The sequence below is a fragment of the Telmatherina bonti genome (assembly GCF_933228915.1).
Source record: "Telmatherina bonti genome assembly, chromosome: 2".
Taxonomy (NCBI): domain Eukaryota; kingdom Metazoa; phylum Chordata; class Actinopteri; order Atheriniformes; family Telmatherinidae; genus Telmatherina; species Telmatherina bonti.
Window position 1 is genome coordinate 33049557 of NC_136620.1, and position 21968 is coordinate 33071524.

Genomic DNA, 21968 nt, shown 5'->3' on the forward strand with positions numbered 1-21968 from the left:
ATCGTCACAAAAGAGAAAGCAGAGCGAGTCGTGGTGGTGAAGTGAAGTGAAAGAAGAAGAGAGAAGTGCAGAGATGATGGAGTGTAATGACTCTCACAGCCGTGTCTCTATCTCCCAAGACCTCTGGCTGTCGCTGCCCAGATGACATATGCACTAATTAATGCTGCTGAGCCTCCTACTACATGTGAGGAGAGCGAAGATTCCTAACCAATACCCTGAAAGGATATCAAAATGCAGATCATTAGAATAGCCAACACGTGTTTGCTTCCTTCGAAATGAGAATATATAGATGAGGAATTTCATAAAGTTTAATCACCAATTACTATAACAGTATAAAGTAAAAATAGTATGAGTGCTTATTCTGCTTTCAATGAACTGCAGATAAGCTTGCATTTATTTTATTCGCAAAATAAAATACCTTCTCGTATCTGTGTCCAAGAAAGTGTGTGTTTCACTGTCTAGGGGGTCTTGTAGGAGTGGATTGATTACGGAGACATAAACTGGTGCAGCTGAATCTTCTCCATTGTTGTATTATATATGGAGCCATTTCTGCTATAGCAGCAATAAGCATAAAGACACACATTAGTTACATGTCAAACACTTTTCCTTTCAACCTCTTCATTATCACTGGATGGTGATAAAGTCTACCACTGGGTCACCAGTGAACTGGTGGTCATGAAGAGGTTAATTAATCTATTCATATCTGCATTGATGTACTGATTAGTCCACAGCATGTTCATCCTAATAAACTACAAGCGATAATTGAAAATATATATTTTTAAAAATGTCATTTTAAAAAAAAATTTTTTTTTTTTGTCATTTAAATGCAGCTCTATACGCATTGTTGTTTCCAGACTATCTCTCCTGCAGCCCGACAGACCAAAGATATAAAGTCTTTTTGGTGTTACAGCTAGGAAGGTCAGGAAACAATCAGACAAACCTTCCTTCTCTTTAAAAAAAAAAAAAAGAAAGAAAAGAAAGAACATTTAAAAAATGTAAAAACTTCAGAGCTCTAGGCAGAGGCGGCCTAACAGCTTTGTCAGCAGAGGAGCAGAGTGTAATAGTGCGGAAGGAGACAAACACCATGTGATATTAAACATGACATCAGTGGCATCAGGGTACATATTACATTCACTTTAATACTGGAGGCATGCAACGCAATTTCACATCAGAAGGACGTGCCACACATACAAAAGGGTCGATGCGTGCATACACCACGAGTACTAATTCACATTCAAGGTACCAGTACTCTTCATTAGGGAATTTTTTTTATACCATTACTTCCTATGACTTCATTCTTCCTGAATATGTGGGCTATTGGATAATGGAGCTGAATCAGGTGAATTAAAAGCCGTTGAATTGTCCTTAATGTCAATTCGCTTTTTGTTCATTAATGTGCTAAGAAGACTTCAATGAATAATTAGTGGAAAGGCCTTGGCTATACGTTGGTTGGGAAAATAAGCTGTTCCTTAATCTTGAGGATATGCTGATTCACTTTATACTCACAGGTGAATTAAATGGTGAGTCAAAGAAAGTTCCTGAATATATTTAGCGACAAATTAAAATGGCGAGTAACATTAATGATTGTTTTGGGGCCACAAAAATTAAAAGCTACAACACAGAATGTTGTTTCTCATGGGCAGGAGCCAATATCTCAAGCAGATGCTGTCCACTCTGTTTATCTGTTACCTACATCCCAGCAAGCTGAGCAATGGATCAGAGCCAGACCTCCCCATCATTTCCTTAACAAGTGCTGAAATGGCAAGAGCTGCTCACAGTAAGAGGGTGTGCTGGTAAGCCAGTTGTTACATATTCTTCTTATTTCTGCATCTTGGTTTGTTAATATATATTCACCTATTCCTGAATGTGCTGGACTGTTCCTTGTTCCTTGGAAGTAAGCCCGACACGAGGTCACATCTGGCCATGGAAAAGCTATTATCAACACAGCATGTCCCCGACTGTATGTATCCCAGTCAGCATCCACATATATTTGTAGCAGAATGACAGTCTGACACTTTATTTCTTTTACATGCTTCATCTGAGCTTATGGTTTGAGGTTTGAAAATGGATCGTGTTTTAAAAACCTCTCTGATTCTTAAGCATTACTGGTACTAGAAGACTAACTGAATCTACACACACAGGAATCCTCTGAACAGCAGCAAATCCCACAATATAAAGTGAACTCACCACCCAGGGGTTTAATCTGAACTATTACATTATACACCCTTGAGACAAAGAGGGAAAAACAGCATTGATTCAATTAACTCAGATTAATGGGCTATTATCAAGGTTCAAACACCTTGAAAGGCACAGCATGAACACACTCTACACACTCTATTCACAAAGAAAATGCTGAGGCGCAACTTTCTCTAATTATGGACAACGATGCGTGATTCATGCTGTCCATTTGATCTGACTAGTTGAGCTTAATTTGTGCTAAAGTAGCATGTTAGCCCAGAAGGTAGGGCAGAAAGCAAAGGTAAGTGTGCTTGAGCAGAAGTGAAATGGACATCCTAGTGACAGAAATTGTATTGTTTTTGTCTGTTGCAATTGCAGGACTTGCAGAATTCCTGATTGCAGGAAAAAGACATGTAGGAAGACAAGAAAATTAACTTTAATTTGAAAAAGAAAAAGTGTGATGCTGTTCTAATTGAACGGTAGCGTGGCACAATAACACAGCCTGCTTTCAGGTAAGCCATCAATAATAAAATATTTGGGAAACAAATATTCCATTTGAATTCTATCATAGTTTATCTCTCTCTGTTCTGTTTCCAGACAGAAGTTACATAACATAGCAGAATATGTCTACAGTTCATAATAAATGCCTCTGAAGACCACCATCATATAACTGGGCAGAATACACTACTGTGCAAAGCACTACAAAGTATGTAAGTTTCCTCAGACCTGCTAATGATAGTTACTGTATCTGGTATACCTATCCTTTGACTTTAAAACTACATATATAAAAGATTTACTTTAAACAAAATAATTCTGTCTATGCAAATCTGATATATCACAAATAAAGACAATGTTAAATAAATGAAGCGTGCCTAAAAGCACTTTCATAAAGGAGGTAAATTATCCATATGAAACATAAGTGTTAGTCAAACTACTACTGTTTAGCTATTGGGTAGCTAACAATGCTAATCTGTGAAGAACCATCAATCTGAATTGGACTGAGAAAAAGCATGCTTTGATCTTAAAGTGGTTTCCAGTGGCAGACACTTCAAATTCAGAATTTGGCCATGTGCCCATTGCAGATTCCTCCTGTACAGTCAAAAGTTGATCACAAGTATGTTTAGGCCTGCCAAATCCTTGACCTGTGTATCACAGGTGGTTAATCCAGCTATTCCTGTACATGAACAGTTGACTACCAACATCAACTAAATCTGAAATGGAATTATAATTGCAAAAACCAGAATGAAAATATGACTCTACTTCTTGAAAAATAAATCCCATGACAACGTATTCTGCATAAGAAGTTTAGTAAAAGGAAATATTGCAAATTGGTATGTAAAGTGTGTGAACCAAAAATAGAATAACTCTGCAGTGGCTGATTAAAACCAACCATAACTTTACTGGTGTGTACAAAGCAGTAGTGCTATCAGTAAGATGTCTACATGAAGCCCAAAGGACTCTACATTGCCAACTCTTCCCCAGCGTGCTCACTCTAAAGTATCTGGCATGCAAAATAAAAATATCTTCTGCTGCACCACCAGACCTCAGAGACTAATGAATATACCCCCCAAACTGTACAGGGGAAAATAGACTGAGTCATATGACTCATTATTTCATTTCAATGTGGCTTTGATAATTGCGTTACTCGCATATCTGTGTGTGTGTGTGTGTGTGTGTGTGTGTGTGTGTGTGTGTGTGTGTGTGTGTTGCATCATAAATTTGATTCAAACAAAACAAAAATGAAAATTATGTTGAACAGGCAAACAACATTTCTAAAATGCAAATATACTGTTTACTGCAGTGCACCACGCACACACACACACACACACACACACACACACACACACACACACACACATACACACATACACACCAGCTAATATGGAACCATTTATATATCAGTGAAGGTGATGCTACAAAGCTCATTGGACATAGCTATCATTTAAAATGTACAATTTATTTCTCTGCATGTTGTACAGAAGCTCAAAGCGAAAGACAACACAGGGGCTCAACAGCAACATCAAACAGGTGCAGCAAAGTGCAAACTACAATCACTAGACAAAGAGAGAAGTTACAGAGAAAATTTGTAAATGCAGGAGAACAATTTGTTCATTGGACAGATTTATCTTCCATCTCAGCCGATCCTTCGCTTTATCCTCTGCTTCCTTAAATTTGCATGTCATCAACCAGTAGTTAGGGGTATGCCAAGGACCACTGCACCCTAGCAGGTTGCCAAGGAAACTTACTGAAATCGACCTAACTATCCCAAAAGGTCTACTGGTTATTGCTTTTTGAGCATATGAATTGCTTCAATCATTTGAGTGTTTGTAGAAGTACCAGAGTTCATTTGAGCAATTATGCTTTTTCCATTCACATGAGGAAAAATATCTTCTTTCCATGTGAGACATAAGCTTGTTTATTAGTGGTTTAAATATTAAGCAGCATGAATCACAACCAAATTTTAACAGTGGAGATGTAATGACATATGTGCATGATTATATATATATATATATATATATATATATATATATATCATATTAAAGCTCATCATCTCCAAGCTCAAACATCTTTTTCCTGTCTGAATGAAGCAGACGAGCAGTGCAGGACTGATAGGCACATCCCTAAACTAACTGCTTTCTGGATTGGTTGTTACTGCGAATTAACATAACCTTTCTTCCATTTCTAACTCTCAAATTTATCTTTGTGGGGTGGCTGAGATAAGATCAATTTGCCACTATAAAAAATGCATTTCTCTTTTTAAATGCAATATGTCTGACATCACACCACGGTGAGCTCTATTATCATTGTCTTCTCCGCACTGTATAATTTAGCCAGGCACCTAATTCAAAGGTCAAGCTAATCATACTTTAAATTCCTTAGGTAGTAATATGAGAAGATATTAAGAAATGCAAAATGAGCAAGGGGAGATGATTTCATGAAAGAGGTTTAGAGCTTAAAGGCACCTTTCACCTTGAAACTTCTGAGAATCTACATATGGCATAAATAGATAATGCATGATTTCACAAATTTCAAAAGCACTTGTAATAGACCCTTCAGATAATGCCTTTATATGCTAAAAATGCCTTTCTTCTAAAGTAAGAACACCAAAATTGAATGGATATCTTTGCATTTTTTTGACATTTGAAAGCACAACTGGGAGGTGTTTCATGCACATATCCAATATAGTTCTGAAAATAAACTTGCTAAGATGCTTAACAAGGTTAGACTACCTTATGCACATGCATGTTTACAATATCCTTAAGACTTACTGTAGAGCTGCTGCATTACATTGCATTGTATGAACTAAGCGTATACCTGTGCAGTAGTGCGGGGTATCATATCAGTTTTATTAAAACTGCAGTGACATTTTTCCAAGTGACAGATAATTTAAGTATATTCCATCCATACTGATATATTTTGATGGTATGTTGGATAAACAGCCATCTCTGTATAGAACTTCTGGTTATATGTCTTCCTTCTCACTCTTCACACAGCTACACACACACCTTCTCATTGGAGCAGCACAGAAACCCAGTAAACTGCTTGCATCCCCAACTTGTTACCAGTTTGTCCGTAGCATCACATTAAGCATATTTTTAGTTATTAAAAGAAAAGGCCACTACTTGCTATCTATCACCTTTTAGAGCTGCATGTAATGACCGTCATATGAGGTGCTAAAACAGAAATTCAATTCCATGGTGACTGTTTTTCCACAGGATGTCTCTTTTTACTGTTTAGTTGTCACAGGCTGCTCACATTCAATTTCCTGTCTTCATATCTATCCATATGAAATCCATTTGTATGAAAATAAATTAAGCATTGCTTTTAAAGTTCCTGTTGAAAAAAAATGATGGGATAGAATTATACAGAAAAATATACCAAAAGATAAAAGATTTACTAAAGAAGCACTGAAGCTTCATTCTTAATTTAAAAAATCAAATACTCCAAAGTTATTTTACTCATCTGGGACCTACGCTGTTAGATCCAAGTTAGTCTGGACTCAGATCAACTAGTCCAGACCAAAGTCCAGACTAAACATTGAGAAACAGCCTTTAGCTGTTATGCTGGAAACAAGTGGAACAAACTGCCAGTGGAGATTAAACTTCCACCAAAAGTAGACACTTTAAAATCCAGGTTAAAAACATTTCTATTCTCAGGTGCATGAAATCTGCACAGTAACTATTTACTGATCTTACTTTTCATTATTTTAATGCAATTTATAATATTATTGGGATTTTTGCTACAGTATTGGTGGAGATCTTTAATGTGTCTTTCAACCATCTGGAATGTTTTTAACATTTTCTGTAAAGTACTTTGAAATGTCTTGTACATGAAATGTGCTGTATAAATAAACTTGCCTTGCCTAAGAAGGTTCTAAAGTCAATTTAACTACCAACGAATGTGTACCAAAGTCCACCCGCAGCTGGTCCAGTAGCTATCAGATGCATATTTTCTTTTTCTCTCTTTCTCTCTTCACCTTCTAGCCTATCATCATATCGTAAACACATAGAAGAGTTTCAGGATAAATTTTTCAGCAAATGTATTAAGAAACAAATGAATGTTGAACCTTTTGCAGTTTTGTGAACATATGAAGCTGTTTTCATATGTTCAGCTTCCTCACATATGTGTGACTACTCGCCCAGTGTTCATACTGGCAAAAGAAATCATTTCAATGATTTATATTGTATTCAGTTATTGATCAGAAGCACAAACAATTCTGCACTCTGTGCACAAAAATGGCATCATGTAATGACTGGCAAACAGCCTGACACAAAAAGGCACAATCAGACTGTCAACTTGAATGAAAGGTGAGATAGTGAGAGACAAGCTGCTTTTCTGCAGCCTCTTTGCACCATTCTTCACAAGGGACAAGGAAATGTTAAAGGAGCTCAGTACACTTGCAGCATGTAAATATGTCAGCAAAATTTCATGCAAAAAAAGTTTGAATAAACATACTTCATGTATCTCAAAAGTGAAGGACAGTCTGTCACTTTCCTACCTTCTACTCTCCATCTGTCTCAGTCAAAACTCTGTTCATTTATGCAAACACAATCACACACCAGCACACAACAAATAACGATTGAAGTTCTCTTTCAGATGACAGTTGACAGGCAGGACCGGATATGCCACAAAGATTTACAGTTAATGTCAGTCAACAGTGTGATAAGAACACTTACAGAGATGGAGATGAACAGCTGCATACACACTTATACACACAAGCACACACATCCAAACACAGATTTGCACATAATTTAAAAAAAGAAAAATGTCAGTCGGTTGTGTAACCTCCAACTAACTAGTTGGCAGTAATGCACCTCTAAGTTGGTTGTTAGGTGGAAAACAGTTTGGGGGGGGGCTACATGACCTGCCAGGCTAAGGAAGGAAACTGAGCAAAAAACATAAAATGAGCGTAACTGAAAAAAAGAATTATTAAATTAAAGTTTAATTAATGACAAAGGAAAAAAAGTACCTTTTTTTTTACTGGTAGGCGAACATTTAAAAAGGGTCTTTGTCATTAATTAAACTTGTAATTTAATAACACATCAAATATGGACAGACTGGAACCTACATGTTTTAAAAAACTATCTAATTATGATTGTAGTTATTTCATTAGTTAATTTTTTTTTTTAAATATTGAAAATCTTACATACTCCACCTTTAAGTGGAGTGACACTACAAAGTTTCCACACAAAGTTTAAACATTTTTTCTTTAAGTGATAGAAAGCAAAGTATTCCCGCATCAACCTATGGCAACTTTCTGTGTCAGGGAAAACACAAATATGACTAGAAGGTCTCTAGAGAGCAACAACACACCCACAGCTGCACTACAACCTCAAAGGACCAGAAAACACAACAACAGTTGTCCGCCAACTGCTAGTTATCTAGTGCTGTAATCCCTGCGTCTTTGTTGGCAGCATAAATGTTCAACCAGAAACAGTTTTTTTTTTTTTTTTTTCCAACAGATCAAAACTTAAAAAGATGCAGCAGCTCAAACATGACATGCTGGTCCGCCATTATATTTGTTTTGCTAATCAAGGGTTAAACAGGGTCTGAGTTTGCAAGCGCAAGATAACGTGAAAGCCGCCATTGTCATCAAATGATTCCGGTTAACAATGACAGGACTTGTCTTGGTACTATTTAAATGCAAGCGAACGATCCAATGTCTAATTTCACATTGCAAGCAGATAATAATGTTTCGCTATATTTACTTATAAGTACGCATTCAAAGCTAAATCCCATTTTACTTCACTTGGTTAAAGATTAAAAGCTCTATGTGGAAGATTTTCATCTCATCATGAGAACACACAGGCCCATGGCTTAAAAAAACAAAACATTAAATATTAAGATAGCCTGCTATCTTCTCACCGGTTACAGATGTAATATCACTGTGGAGAGAGGTGTCCTCCCAGGCAAACACAATTAATATTTGCACCAGACCTGTGATAAAGGTTTAGTCTGACTGGGCTGTCTCTATATTCCCAGGATTTTCTGGATAAATACAAAAGTTGGGGGGGAAAAAATAGAAAATGGGTAATGCCAAACCCAGATAAAAAAAAAACAAAGGGTTGTTAACCCATTTTGAGAGTTACATTAATGTTGATATCTTTTTTCCATAGTTCACACACTCATAAATGATAACGATAAAGAACCAAACACTGCTTTTGTAAAAGTGCTTCAACTGGTCAATGAAAAGTTAAGAAGTCAATAAAATAACTTTGACAAACTATGGTATTGACATGATGATGCATAAGTTAAATTACAAAACACTGTCTTAATCCCTGCTGTTTATGCTGCAAGCCTTTTAGTTCATCCTATTTTAATTTGTAAGTTCAAATTTCCTTGTAGAAAAATAAATGGAAAGTTATGTAAAAACCCAAATATTAATCAGCCAACATGACATCAGCTTCTTGCAGGTACTGTAAAGATCAGGCAATCTGTTAAATATTATCATTTGCACACAATAATGCAAAGAAAAACATGTCCCACTAGTGTAATTTCAGTTTGTCCAGAGTGCTTTACCAGCAGCGGTCAGTTTGACTGCAGTGATCAGAAACACTGCTGTGGAGCAGAGTATCACAGCAGTGGCTGCATGGTGGGGAGACAAAAGCCTTCCATGGAAATTTTCTAACTAATCAGGAAAATCCAACAATCATTCCCTCTCTTGCCCTGTTTCCCGTCAAACTCTGTTATAACCTGTCTTTGACAACTGTCAGAGCAATTAACACTTAATACGACCATTTTCAGCATTAGCAAGCAGTGCAATCCACTTACATGGTGGACATTTATTAGAAACAATGCTGAAAATATGTTTAAGGCAAACTTCCAATGGTCAAAACTAGCAGATCTCATCATTCTTGATTAAAACTCTTCAATTAAACATTTCATGTTCACGCATTTGCTTCCCATAGTTGTCGCTCAGAGAAAATGACTTGCTGATGTTAATGGCTGATAAGAGTGATATGAAAATGGACATGTTGAAGGCATTTGAAGAGGTCTTCAGATTGTTTTTAGCGTCACGTGTAATTCAGTAAATAACAATGTAGCATCTAGTTGAGCAACTTAATTACTGGACTGATGATCTCCAACTTGCTAACTTCAGCAAGCCGTTTTAGTAAGTGTGAATTTAATTATGGTTGCCAGAGATGGAGCTAGACCATGTCTGTTGTTTGTTAGTCTGTTTTACTCTCTAAGAGTTTCACAGTGCAGAACAATGGTGCTTCCTGCATTTTAATTTCACCGTGCATGATTTGGATTATCAATGTCTGTTAAATTTGTGTGGATCTGTGAAAGAAATGTTCCAGCTGTGATCTGCACTAAACTATATCTTATATTTTGTACTTAAAGAGCATTTTTATTGTTAGATTAAGGAAGGTCTGTGAATGGTTTGTAATGCTTCGTTCTTTGATCGGTGCATTTATCTTTGAATTACAATTAATAATTCCAAGGTTTACAGATATTTTGCATATTAAACATTGTTGTTAAACTGTAATAACAAATGGCTCAGGCCCACAAATCTGCAGCATAGAACAGAACGTGGTATTATCAGCTTGTATTCCTAATAACAGCCATGTTGGTCCGTAAACAAAACCTCACAGATTTTTCCTGGGATTTGATCAACTTGGATATCGTGTCATTCCCAGAGTTCCAGTTTTAGAGGTGAAGCAGCCAATCCTTTTTAAACCGATCCAAGAGATTATAATAACACAGCGTTATCAAACAAACAAATAAGTGAAATCTATTAAGTGAAATTGAAAGGTTTTTGCTAATTTTATTTGAAAAGAATCAACGAAAAATAAAATAACTGTTCTATAACTTTAAATAAAATTGTTCTTTATGAAATCCATTAAAAACATTTCTGGCTCCAATACATCCCTGTTCAAAAGGTGTACATTTTTCTTTTTGGAGACAAAGTCAATACATTTTTTACTATATTGCGTTATTAGCTTAATTAACTTATGATTTGTAGCACAACCACTAATGTGGTCAGGGTCCTGCTTCCTGTGCCGCAGGACAAGCACAGCTATCATTGTGTTTAATGAAATGAAATGAAAAATGTGGTTTAGATATTAATATGGTTTTATGTATAATTTTTAACCCAAACAGTGAAGACAGTGAGTTTAATGACAAAAAAACAACTGAGAGTTTGAATATATGGATCACTGTTAACATGGAGAACCTGATGTTTTGTATAATTAAGTTCATGGCATTGCTAGCAGACAAGAAACCTCAGCACATTCTTGTTTTGTCCATCAGGCTCTTACAAATACCAGAAAATTACACTGTCTGGTTTTACCTTATTTGCTTATTTTCCCCTTTGTTTGGGCAAAATCGTGTACATGGATGAGATAAAGGGAAAAACGATAATGACAGTGAGGTGAAATAAAAGTAAGAAAAAAGAATTATACACAAACTGATGGCTCTTTCTCCCTCTCTCTTTCCTTTAATAGGTGTTGTGATCAGATGGAGGTAGGAGCATGTGAAACACATTTGGGCCCGGCAGCCACCATGAATGAAGATAAAAATAGAAATACAGGGACAGGGATTCCCAGAAAGATTTACTACCAATCACTGACACAATGCTGAAGTCAATCAAATGTAAGTGTAAGCGTATGCACAGAATGTCCGTCAGCTGTCGGACCTCTGCTGGATGAGACTCGAGACCGAAGCAGAGACAAAGGCATGAAGTGTGACTTTAGATCAGTGATCCTCAATCCTGGTTTCCCTGCTGCAACACATCTGACTCAGACTCAGACAAGCTCTGCACATGTCTGCTAAATACACATTGATTTGAATCTTGTGTGTTGCAACAGGGATGTGAATGTACATGTCCATATGAATGAAACACAGGCAGAAACAGCATGTAAAAAAAACCACTAAACAATACTGTTTAGCCCTCGTGCCACCCAAAATGTTTCTGTTCCATCCAAGCAAAACAAATAGCATTTTACACGTTCATAAAGTGCTTGGAATTACTGGTTTAGCTTGTTTAGATCTTTTAGTTACTGTGAGTTGTGGTGTTGGGTATTTATGGATTAGGTTTTTCTTCCAACAGATTCTCATTACATTGTCAACTGGGCAATTTGAAGGCCAAATTTACACCTGAAATATGCTTCCAGTGCCCTTTTTAGAGGCATTTCTTTTTCTTTTTTACTAGGATATATTAGATATTAATTTCTTTTCATGCCCTTGAACTGATAAAACTTGTGCTGTTAAGCTGAAAATGTCTCTGAAAAAAAATACATGTAAGTTTGTCAAACTTAATATTAAAACTTTAATTTAGCCTCTTAATGTAATGTTTCACACAATCTTTTGGTTAAATTTATTTTTTTTGGTTGCTTTATGTTTTTTACTCATTGTCTATTGTAATATGTGTCTTTTAAACTAGTACTTTTATTTGGTACTAACTACTCAAATGTAGTCATAGTATTATCATGGTGAGATGACACAGTTCTCAAGACTTTACCATGGATTTTTCCATGTGTCGTACCCTGAGTTGGATTTATAGAGGCATGAGCCATTATATAAAATTATCCTAATTAAACAATTTCATCTCATTGCAAAGCTGATTTGTAAACTTGACATTTTGATTTAGCTCAGCTTGTTCAAAAAGAAAGAATATTTGCTCAACTAACTTAGAAAGACATTTTGAAATGTTTGTAGATTATACAAGTAGATTATATTTGCAGTGTGTTGCCCTGCTGGTGGAGGCTGCAGGAGAAAGAAGCTGTTTTAATATTTGCAGCGGTGGCATTTCTGTGCAACACAAGAAACACAACAACAAAAAAAATTCTCCCATCATATACATTAAATGTATTATGAATGCTAACCATTCATTTTGGTATGACAGCTACTCCTTCAGTATCACAAGTGGGATTCAAACTTTTGTATCATTCTCCATTTCCACTGTATTGTCCCAATGTATGTCAACACTTACTTCAGAATAATTTATTTATCATTTGACATCATGGCTATGTCCAACTGAGGATGTGCGTTTAAATAACATCCAGATAAATGGTAAGACATAAGGTTTCAAGATGGTTATCTTACCTGGCCTAACTGTAACACTCACGGATCAGCATTAGAATTGTGATCAAACTGTGTCTAATAAACCCTATTAGCTGGAAACTGTGATGCTGTTTCTGACATGTTGCTTTTTTTGCCAGCAATTTTTACTGCAGTGGTTCCTCTGTGTAAGTTGGTATTCAAGGACCAGTGAGCCTGTAATCAATCAACCAGTGTCCTCCTTTGGAGCACTTTTGATTAGTGCAAATACCTTTAAATCAGTAAACACAGACTTTTAGAGGTGCTGTTAAGTCATTATAAACAACAGTAACTCAGATACTTAAGGTTGTCCCGTCAACAAACTGCCTGCTCACTCGTTGCCCAAACTGTACCAACACTTAATGGTGCCATTGTAAGGAAGAACTGCATCATTGCCTTAAGATAGGTCTTAGTGTCGACTTATTGGCTGATTTTCCTTCATCCAGTTGTCAACTGGATTCTAAATAATCTCACTTTGTTTAAAGACAAGTAATTAAGGACATCAGATCATCTTATAACAGTTTATAGCCTTCTTCTTGGTCAACTACCTCTTATATAGTCTGTAAGTAAGGCTCACTTTCCTGCTGAAGAACATTGATGATTAAGGATGCTGACACTGTGAATGGAGCCATGCAGCTGAAGAATACCTTGAATTCCAAATAAACCCTTGTCTTTCCAAACCAGCGACCTGTTCTGCTACAGACACACTGCAAAACGACATGTCCATAACTGGAACCCTAGAGATTATGAAACAAGGGACTTACAATGCCAGTGGCCAGACTTTAGAAGCATGCACTATCAGAGAAACACATAAATGGTCTGATCTCAGAAGAACAATACACTCTCCAAAGAACAACATTAAGTGCAAAACCAGCTACACAGAAAAGACTACTGGAGTGCAGTATTAGTGCAAGAAAATACTCACAATGAATTAAGGGAAAACTCACCAGTGCGTAGTATAGACACTGTTTTCTCTACTAAAAAATAAAAAAAGGAACCATATCAGTAGGTTTCCATTAAGGAATACACATCATACATATTATACACACAATTCCAATGAAGGTGGGATGTTATGTAAAAAGTAAAACAGAATACATTGATTTGCAATTCCTTTTTAACCAATATTCATATGAATATTGACCATCACTCTGCTGCTAGAATGCCCAAGAAGACAAGTAAACAGATCAAGAAAAACAAAAAAGGACAAAAATTTTATAGTTGAATATTTGTATTTATTTAAAAAAAAAAATTTAATAAAAAAATCTATTTTAAAATTGTGAAGCAAAAAACGCCCAATATTCAATTTTTTTAAAATTTGATTTCCCACCCCTAATATTTAATATTCAAACCGATAAACTTTTTTTAATTTATTTACTCATTTGGAATTTGTTGCCTGCAACATATTCCAGAAAAGATGGGAAAAGACGGAGAAAGTTGTGAAAATGAGCATCTATGAAACTTTGGCCAAAAGGCTCATTCAGTCAAAAGCAAGAATGGGGCGAAGTTCACCGCTTTGTGGACAACTGTGTGAGCAATAGTCCAAAAAACAGTACCTCTTGACCTAAAATTGCAAGGAATTTAAGGATTGTCTACAGTTCAAAATATCATCAAAAGCTTAAGAGACTCTGGAAGGATCTTTGCATTTAAGCAGCAAGGCTGAAAACAAACATTGAAAGTTCCTGTGACCTTTGATCCCTCAGGCAGCACTGCATTGAAAACCAACATTGTGTAAAGGATGACACCAGGGATGGACTCAGGGAAAACTATTGTCAGTTAACATAGTTCATTGCTACAAGTGCAAGTTAAAACTCTACCATGAAAAGCAAAAGTTATTTAACAACCCCCAGAAAAGTCGTTGGTGTCTCTGGGCCTCAGCTGATCTGAGACGGACTGATGCAAAGTGGAAAAGTGTGCTGTGGTCTGACTAGTCCACATTTCAAATAGTTTTTGCATATCATGGGCATCGTGTCTTCCGGGAAAAAGAGGAAAAGGACTATCAGAATTATCAGTGCAAAGTTCAAAAGCCAGCATCTGTGATGGTAGGGGGAGTTAGTGCCCATGGCAAGGGTAACTTGCACATCTGTGAAGGCGCTACTATTGCTGGGGGGTACATACAGGCTTTGGAGCAACATATGCTGCATTCAAGCTAGCAAAGCTAACCCACATTCTGCATGTGTAGTAAAAGAGTGCCAGTACTAGACTGGCCTGTCTGCAGTGTCCTCAGGTCCCAAATCCTTATTCTGTGTTGTTAAAAGGAGAGGTGATGAAACAGTTGTAAAGATGTACCTCTCCCATCGTCTTTGGAACATGTTGTAGGTAAAAAATTCAAAATGAGTGAATAATAGTAAAAATAATAAAGTCAATCAGTTTCAACATAAATCACCTGTCTTTGTAGCGAGTTCAGTCGAATACAAGTTTAAAGTATTTGCAATTCATTTTATTGGTTCTATTTACATTTTACAAACAATGCCACTTCATTGGAATTGGGAATGCATGACTGATTGTGTTAATTCAGACTAAGTTCTAAAAAGAAAAACTAGAAGGACTCAGTGATGCCTGATACTGAGTGTTAATGAAAATTACTAAATGTTATGTCCCCATAAATAATTAAGCAAAGAAGCCGCAGTCTGTCAAATAAATTAACACTGCAGCCAAACTAATGTTTGGATTATCCTAATGTATGCGATTCAATCCATTTTTCAGGACACGCAATTTCCTATAAGTCCTTATTACCCATTAATGTTTGAAAGTTTTGCAAAGAAAAACGAGACAGTAATTTCTTACTTGGAATAGTATAATTTTTCCACTGTTGACCCTAAACTAACACTAATAGGTATTATTTTTTACTATTTTTTACTTTTTTAATAGAAAAGAAGCAGAAAAATTCACTTTGACAGTGTGAAAGAAGGCATAATTAGTGGCAAAGGTGACAAGTAAAATCTCTTATTTTCATCAAAAGTTTTATGGAGCTTTACTAAAAAAGAAAAAAGCCAGATTGGTCTTTAGTTCACCGGCTGCAAGTTTGGTTTATTCACTGTACAATAAAGAAAAGAGCACATTTAGTTTTTGTTGGGTTTTTTTTTAGAGATTAATAAGCATTTGCCTACATCTGGCTCATTAACAAGTCTTTCATTTTGTGTGTCAAATGTAATGGATTTTCCTACAGTTGTTGCATAATACTCCTATAAACTGTCCATTGAGAATTCAGTCAGACATATTCAAGTCTTTTATCAACGTTTGCTGCCTACATGAAATGAAAGGGGATATTATAACCATTTTTTTTCTATGCAGTTACGTGAAAAGGTTAATCATTTAAGTCATTTGTGGTCCTACATATCAAAATGCCACTTGATCAGATGTGATGTAATGTTAGGAGTTCACTTTACCTGGAAAAACTTCAGAAAGTTGTCCAGACTAACAGTGTGGGGCAAGATGTCTACATGTAAAAGAATAATTGGGACTAAAAGGTTGTGGATGGGTGAAAGGGGACTATGGGTGTATGTGTGTTAGTGTTTTATCTATTTTGATGTAAATTGTTTTATAGTGTAAAGCACTTTGTATTGTTTTTAAGCATGAAAAGTGCTATACAAATAAAGTTTGATTTGATTTGATTTGAAAGCCCTGAATAGGAGATTCCAGAGAGACTAAAAGCAAATGCAGAGTCTTTACAAGGAGGTAAAAAGTTAGCACTTGAATGGTAATTCAGTGGGATTCAAAGTCATTCATTCATTCATTCATTCATTCATTCATTCATTCGTTTTCCCAACCGCATAATCTAATTCAGGGTCACGGGAGATTTAAAGTCATACAAAAAATTCAGATATCCTCATTTTACAAAAGTCAGCTGAAAGAAGATTGAAACTTTATTAAAATTAACCAGGAATGAGATTTTTTTAAACAAAATAATTACATTAAATAAGTTGGTTTTCCAACTTTCTTTCTTTCAGAAAACTAGTCCACATTGGACCATAAGTTTTGAGATCTGCCACAATCTCTGCCATCAGAGATCAGATCAAGATTTAAAAGACTGCAGCAAACACCAAATTGAATTAATGTGTAATTTCAATTAGGTAGATTTGTTCCCTCATGGCCGCCCTCATTCTCTGGTGTTTGGGCTTCTTATCCTGCTCGTTTCCATCACTTCTGTGCTGATTTCTTTCTAAATGTTGTCATCATGACTCTGGCTCAATGGTCATCTTGGCTGCTGCTTTCGATCCAATCAATATGATCCCTGTCCTTTGAAAGACTCTTCTGTTCTGTCATTACCCCTCCAGGCTGAATTTTGTGCACTCCTCCCCATCGGGTATTATCTTTCTGATACCAGAAGACTCTCATTATACCTCTCTGCCACCCCCTAATAGCCAGCCAAGCCTCTAAACTCCAATGTGCCCCCTCCCATCCCACCTCTTCATACAGTTCACTGCTCTACCAAGATGACACATCAGTCTAATCGCCAAACAATGTGTTAAAATCATTTCATGTACATCCACAAATTCTGCAGCATTTTTTCCATTGATTCTTCCATATTGAACTAATCAATCTTTGATATTAAGATAAGTTTCTTAACTTAAAGAAGCATTACGTAACTTTTCAACCTTAAAGCTCTGTGATCTGGACATCAGTGACATCTATCATCTCCATTTCTGTAGCCGTCATCTACCAGTAGCGTCCCGAGACTGAGATACTGCACTATACAACTTCGTCATTGGGGATGCTGCATAACACTGCAGCTCAGGTTCATTTCACATGCTAGCAAACACACTGGCCATTTTGAACATGCAAAGAAAAGCAGGAAGACGTTATCAGAAGAAGGAAGGAAAATAAAGCAAAAGGGAAACAAAACAAGAGTTAACATAAGATTGCTGGCTTGAGAAAGCACACAGCAGTATGAAAGGACACTGAATTAGCCAACAATAGGGGGTCATCACTGGAAAATTGTCACAGCTTTGCAGTGTGTCCTTAACATCCAACACTCTGTAAAAAAAAAAAACAAAAAAAAAAAACAAGGAAGTGACAAAGATAGACTGCGAGATAAAGATGGAGATGATACTTCAGCTGGAGAGAGAAGGGTTTATTGGGTGTCAAGGACAGCCTCCTGAATGCAACTTGAAGAATCCATCAGTTGGATAGTACCTGAAAATAAACTACTTCTGAAATGTGAATTTGTTTGATATTATAGGAGATGCTTTAGAAGTCTGCTTCCCTCCAGTCAGAAGAAGAAACCATAAGAAAACCAGTCACTAAAAAGACCATAAAAGTCGAGTGTCAGGTGCAGATCAAAGTGCATAGGTATAAGATTCAAGAATAAACGCTCAATCTACCAAAGTGAACAAAGTAGTATTCCCTTAGGATGGAAAATTTCATTTTACACCATCTATTTCTTCTTTAAACAAATTTAAAATATGGTTCTTTTCCTGTTCAGCACATTATAAACATACTGTATGAAATTTCCAAACTTAAAGGTCCACATTAAACCTTACTCCCCTTAAAAAAATGCCTTTTGTGAATGAATAAAGAGCTTGCATTAAGAAGAGCAGCAAGGAAAACACAGATTAAAGCAGATAGAGAGATGCAGGGCAGACTATTCATGTCTGTGTTTCTCTCTGTTCTGTTGAAAGATGAATGGCATCTATTAGCAGCACTGGGAATCTGTCTCTGTTGCTCCAGTCATAGAAATATAGTTTTGGTAAAGCAGGATATAATGAGTGAAAAATAATATCCATGAACTAAAAAAACAATCTCCACAAATCATTACAAAACACTGAGAGAAAATGGTGATAGTGGCAGTTCATACAACCATACCATTTTTTTTATTTTTCCTTACACAATACTTTGTTACAGTCAAATTAATGACTAAGCAAAAACTTTATCTAATATCATACTTGTATTAAGCTTTATCACAAGTATAACTTGCACTCCTATAAATACGTCCTAATTGCTATGCCTATTACTGGGATCAACCTGTGTATTCCACCTGATCCCTTCACCATAGCCAAGCAGAAATAAGTGGTTAAAAGTGAAGTTGATGCCGAAGTGCCAAAAATTGCATTTCACCTTTAAAAAACAAAATGTGACTCTTAATCAGAGCAATTCCTATGTAGTCCAATGTTAAAAAGCTCAACTTCACATCAGAAATAAACATGTTTACAACCTAGCGCAAAAAAACACATTTTAAGTTTAATAGGTTTATTTTCACAACAACTGTGGGGGAGTAAATTTTTTCATAACTCATAACGCGAAGTAATTTGATCTTAAAATTTGGCATCATTGGGGGCGTGTTCTTTGGATTAACAGGTACCAGATGTCTGGCTGCAAGAAGGCAGAGTGTAGCAGTGTATTTTAATTTTAGCCCATCTACCTCCATTAGCTGGTTAACTCCCATTAGCTGTGGGTTAGCTCACTTAGCTCTTTGCTACACAGATAGTTCTTAGTTGATACAGTCTATGACCACAACCTCAGAATGCATTTAATGCACCATGGGTTTCTTCTTTATACTGAAAATCTTACATTTCAATTGAAAATAAGAAAAGTAACAGCTGAGATGTATCCATGATCGCGAGACAATTTTTTGGTGGAGTCACATCGGCCACAATATTGATAAGTCATTACACTACAGTTAGAGCTGGTGATGCTGCCAACAACTGATTTTGTGATATTTTTCGTTTTTTCCTGATAATAAACCCTATAGGATCAGATTTGTTTATTTTATTTTCTATAATCAATATCTTAAACATTTTTTCATTCATTTTATTTGATGTTAAAGTATTTTCTTATATTGTTTAGGTACACCAGATAACAACAGTAGTAATTTAAAGTCCTCTTTGCACTAGAATAGGTCTATATGATTTGCTTTTATAATTCTCATGTTGTAATTGTTGTAACTGGTTAAAATGGCTTTCTCACATTAAGTTTCCATTTCTTTACGCTCCTAGACTCACTTGCTAGCTAGCTAGGTACATGCGCTCATCTCTCCATGTCTCTTTACCGTCGCTCCACAACCAAGAACACGGAAGAGTTTTCTAGATATGCAGAGAGAGCTCACTGTCTGCTGTGACTGAGGAAAGCTAAGCTACATTAAAAATCACATATAGACGCTTAAAACGCTCCTGCAACAGTTTGGACTTGATGTTTGCGATATAGCCATTTCATATATCAAACGTTAAACACCTTGAGACACATCAAGTATATTCTATATACTGCCCAGCCCTAACCACAATAACCTTAAAAAAAAAAACACATGCATACTTCATACTGGCCCTTCTGCAGAAATATTTCATTTTACATCTTATAATTTATGGGTTGATGGAACGCATTCTTTAAATTTAGCCTTCATTTTGATTTCATGGTTAGGTGTTTTATGTATTGTCTCTAGGAGCATACTTTGTCATGGTGATACATTCATGAGACAAAATAAAACTGCTGCAATAATGTGGTTGGTACAGAAACAGAGACTGAAAAAGTATCGGGACAAAGCCATTTCATGCAGTGGCTTCACTCCACATGAGCCCCCTCCTCTACTCTCTGTCCTGCTGAAAAGGTAAAATGTTGCTATATGTGATCAATGCATGGCGCTTCATTCTCCTGATCCAGACTTGAAACACAGCAGGCTGCATGTAATCCTACTTCAGGCAGACTATCCTAAAGTAATCTCCTTTTCACTCAGTGTACACACAAGTCACTTTTGACTGCTCCATAAAAGATTAAAACAGCCAGAATCTTGCCATCTGTCATCTGCTTCCATGTTTATTTGTCAGACTTTGAAGCGCTCACTCCGTTTGTCGGTCTGTCAAACTATCTCACACCATATGTGCTCTCACCTGTTAGTCAATATACAGGGAAAAATGGGACTCCTTGGAAGTGAAGCTAATGATCTGCTGAGCATCTTTGAATTACACAAGAACTTTGAGGTTAGTCCTCTGCTAATTGGATTAGGACTCATGACCATGTGTGCATGTTTGTGTGTGAGTGTGTGCCTGCATGTAAGAGCATGACAAGGTATGCCTCTGTGAGTCTGAGCCTCACCATAAAAACAATTTTGTTCACAGACGTCTATCCCGCAGTACCTTTGGGGAATTCTCTGCTTTCTTTTCAACTGCCCTCCTTTTATTTCCTGTCTTTATTTCTGGCATGCAGAGCTGAAGCCTCACAATGGGTCATTTCAGCCAACAACAATGAGGTAATCGGCAATAACCAACACACAACCACCGTTTTTGCCTTTCCCTTCAACGTCTGGCGAATGAATAATAAGGGCACTCAAACTTAATCTAAAGCAAACTTATGAAAAGACCATGCTAATAAAACCTTTTTTCTGCATTTTAAAATATCAGAAGTGAAGGATGCTTCAAGTGGCATTGTCAAAGCAGGAAATAAGAGGTTAGTGGAAAATTCTAATTCAGAAGGACAAACATGATAAAAGGTTCTGTCATGCTTTCTACAGAAAGTGTCACATGGCATGGTGTAGTGTGATCTGTGTGTTGATGACATGAGGTGAGCAGTAGCTATAAGTGTAAAGAGAATAAACAAGGTGAAGACATGGTTTGCTGCACACTTGATATTAGTTTGCGGCACATAAAGGGCAAAATGTCTCCTTTTTCTTTGATTTGATGTGCTATTCTTGCCCGACTGGATCTTTTACCCATAAACAGTAACATGTTACTTACAAAGGACATTTTAGAGCAAATATTGTGAATTCAGAACAAAGATCAAAATACTTCTTTACAAATCAAAGAAGGCATAACAACAATGGGTAAAAATAATAATTATGTCATGCTGCCCAAGATAGCTGTTGCTTCATACATTTGAAGTAAAAGAGCTGGATTTGAAGATTAAAGTAACTATTTACACAAGGGGACATTTGACATAGAGCAATTACATACTAACAGACAGTCTTACAGCAAATTTGGTAAGAGACTGGATTTCCATGGCATACAAAGTAAGTAAAAAAAAATGGGGCTGCAATCCGTCACATAGTCTAATTGTTTAGCATTTATTCAGTGAATGAAATGCTATAAAAGTAAAGGCTGCATCTTCCAAAAAGGAAATACTGGAAGTATAAAGGATCTGCCTGGTTATTCTGTCCTGCATAGACTAATGGCGGAGATTAAAAATAATTTAAAAAAAAAAAAAAAAGGCAGGCTTTAGGTAAAGTTTTACAGTAGACATGACATAATATTTACTCCTGTGGTTTAGCCTCTTTCTATCCCAGATCCATTCACTCTCCCTGTCCTGCTGTCACTCTAAGTGGCTAG

The 21968-nt window shown here is 36.3% G+C and overlaps 1 protein-coding gene across 1 annotated transcript in view; it reads right to left on the bottom strand.

Annotated features, from left to right (window-relative positions):
- The window catches only part of shank3a (SH3 and multiple ankyrin repeat domains 3a), a gene marked incomplete at both ends in the record, with an annotated part of 166955 nt that overhangs the window by 144366 nt on the left and 621 nt on the right, over positions 1-21968 (bottom strand). The gene's annotated exons all lie outside the window — the stretch shown is intronic.